At 51.4% G+C, this 3,219-nt stretch overlaps 1 long non-coding RNA gene across 2 annotated transcripts; it reads right to left on the bottom strand.

The window, feature by feature from the left end:
* Positions 1-539: 539 nt before the first annotated feature.
* On the bottom strand, positions 540-2,966 carry LOC136570825 (uncharacterized). 2 transcript variants are annotated; one of them, XR_010785573.1, is made up of 2 exons: positions 1,526-2,966; positions 540-971 (listed from the first exon to the last, which is right to left on the bottom strand). It is a non-coding gene; the product is annotated as an uncharacterized lncRNA (long non-coding RNA). The 2 variants fall into 2 exon arrangements; XR_010785572.1 differs by having other exon boundaries at positions 540-1,395.
* Between the last annotated feature and the right edge of the window lie 253 nt (positions 2,967-3,219).

Genomic DNA, 3,219 nt, shown 5'->3' on the forward strand with positions numbered 1-3,219 from the left:
ATTAGCCAGAGGCCAGGGGTCAGCCCCCCAGGCCTTGCTCCATACGCTGTCCTATATGTCTATCCCCCAGCATCCATCCCTTAGGGTCACTTAATGGTTGGTAGGATGTTACCTACTGTCGGTTTCCACCTCCCTTCAAATGTAACCTTGGCACATCTCCCGGGGCTCTCGGCAGGAGGCCCCCTGAGGTGCAGGAGCTCCTATGGGACTCCTAATAAAACCTTGCATTAACCCCTGCTAAGAGTCGGCCCTTTATCATCTACCGCTGTCTCTGGTGTCTCTTGTGCTGCAAAGGCGACCAGCCCAGGTGCCCTCAGCACCCTCGGGGCACACACAGAGAGTGTCTCCCCCCAGCCCAGGTGCCCTCAGTACCCTCGGGGCACAGAGAGTGTCTCCCCGCTCTCGGCCGTGCCGGGGCTGCCGACTCAGGACCGGCCGAGGGTTCCTGAGGGGCTCGCACAAACCCGCTCGGCCGCTGATTGTGGTGGTGTTTGAGGGTCCTCCAGGACAAGGGAGGAGATGAGAATCTTGACTCCCCCTTTCAGAAGGCTGAAATATTATTTTATGATCTCTATTATATTAAAAGAAAATGAGATATTAGAACTACACTAAAAGAGCAAGGAGACATCAGAAAGCTGGAAAGGAATGAATAATAAAAACCTGGGACTGATCACAGCCCCGACACCGCTGGACCATGATTGGTCATCAAGTAGAAACAATGCACAGGAGACCAACCCAAGATGCCCCTGTTGCTAAACCATCTCCAGCCCACACTCCACAGCCAGCAGATTGTTATTGGTTCCATTTCTGTTCTGAGGCTTCTCAGGAGAAAAATCCCAGCGAAAGGATTTTCATCAAACACGTCAGTGCCAGGTGATGGCACAGGCAGCATGGGCTGGCAGAGGTCACTGTGTCATCCCTGCCAGCCCAGGTGTCACAGCAAGGAGGAGAGAGTTCACCCTGTGCTCACCCTGCAATACAGAGCAATACAACACAACACACACATTAACACAAGATTATAACCTTTTTCTATTTTCATTACATGTGGATTTATTGTTACAGGACACCCAAAACAACAAAAGCACACAAAAAACAGCACTCATCTACCATTAACACCCCCTTCAAATGACACACAAACTCACCGTCCCTCCCCTCACAACTGCTAAATTACACCCCAGCAATCCTTGGTCCTCAGGAACGTGGTTCCCAGGAGCCTCCAAAAAATCCTCCTGCCTGACGAAATACCCAGTCCCTGGACGGTGCGCGCCCAAACTTTGGCGATGAACGTCGCCTCGCAGACCGACCGGGACCGGGGAAAAAAAACCCAGCCGGGGGTGGCGGTGGGGAACCAGGCTAGGGATTTTTTACTCTAAATTTACAAATGAGTTGAAAAACCTGAAAAGCAAAAGTCACACGGTTAAATCCAGTCAGCATGCGCTCACACACTCAGAGATGAGCAGACACAGACAGACACAGACACATGCTCACGCACTCCTCCCATTTAAACGTTCCCTGTGGCTCTTACTCGAGACGCTGAAGAACGCGCTTCCACGCTTCTTCTGGCTGCCGCTCCTCGACGTCAAATGGTAGATTCTGGGGAAATCAGTAGCCTCGGGGACCTGTGAGATGACAGGAAGCGGTCAACGAGTGGCTGACAGCTAGGACTTGTCCCCGCTCTGGACCAATAAATTTTCTACCCAAAATCCCATAAAAGACAGATGAACAGTCAAGTTTTTATAACTGTTCTACCTAACTGTGACTATGTGCCAGGGCAGGGCAGCTCCGACCATAAGTGGTACAACGTAAGTACACGCGATATAAGCCGACGCATACAGTACAAGTGTACATGGAGTGTAAGTACATACAGTATAAGCCAACATAGGTACACACAATATAAGTACATACAGTATAAGCCAGCATAGGTACAAGCAATGTAAGCACATACAGTATAAGCCAGGACTTGAGGTAACTCTCTGGAAGATACTAATTCTTGAGCCCTATACCCTTTGAGAAGATAGAACCTATAGAACTTCTGCAGTCACATGAGGAGGGTGTAAGACGCTTCCTCCAGAAGTCCAAGAGAATGGCGTGGAAAAAAAGGCACTACCAAAGCCGGTAGTGAGAAGGAAGACGGATGAGAACATCTTGTCCCTTTGAGACATTCCTGTCTCAAAGAGTAAAAATGTAAAGATGCCGGAATAAGGGATATCCGGAAAGGAACGTGACTAGAATATGGGCAATGTGGCACGGAATAGTGCCAATAAAGCATCGAGACGTGACAAAGGCCTGTGACACGTAAGACAATGGACACAGACTACATAACACAGACGACATAACATAGACACAGACGACATAACACAGAGACGAGTGGCAACTGCCTGGCACTGTCCCCGTAGGGACCCGAGATTCCTAACGCAAGATGAGCCAGAGGCTGATGATGCCAAAGGAAAGGAAGCCCTATGACGAGAGCACGTGATGATGAAACGGAACTCGTTAAAACAAGTTAGTGCCACAGCAATTAAGAGGATGCTCGAGAGGCTCGGCGAGCCTAGAGAAAGAAGCCGACTGCCGGGTGACCGTGGCCGTAGCTCCGGACGTGAAGGCGAGCTCCTCGGGGGAAAGATCCGTGACAACGTCGAGTCGAGGAAGGCGGACGACACAAAGTACGCGAAGATGTGGAGATGGGTCAGAACTGCCCTGCCCGGCAAAGGCTCTGGCGAGGCTGAGGGGAAACCCTCTCCCTTTACTTCCAGAGAGCCCACCCCCCTACAGACCTGTCCCCTAAGCTGACATCTGATTGCCTCCTGTGAGAGTAAAGGTTTTTACCCTTCTCCCAGCCACTGGCCCCGACACTTAGCTTTTGGAAGAGGAGCGGACAAAATCCATCCTCGGTCGGACGTGGACGTCGAGATGCTCTCCGTGTGTGCTTCGGTGCTGCCGTTTCCAAGCTTTGGCTACGAGCCTCCTCAGGGTACCTAAGACAAAACAGAAAACCTGACTATTGCCCTCAAAAACAGTAATCCCCGGGACTCCTCTGCACCACTGCCCCGGCTCACCTCAAATCTTGATTTGACTCCAGAGGGTGCCCGGAAGATACCGGCGAAAAGAAAAGGTACACGCTTAGCATGCTGCTGTGTAACGCTCACCTATGGGTCAGCCTGCCTAAACTCCGACTCACCTGCCCTCCTCTGTTCCTTGGCGTGCCTAGGGCAGCGACAG

The sequence above is a fragment of the Molothrus aeneus genome, unplaced genomic scaffold (assembly GCF_037042795.1).
Source record: "Molothrus aeneus isolate 106 unplaced genomic scaffold, BPBGC_Maene_1.0 scaffold_398, whole genome shotgun sequence".
NCBI lineage: Eukaryota > Metazoa > Chordata > Aves > Passeriformes > Icteridae > Molothrus > Molothrus aeneus.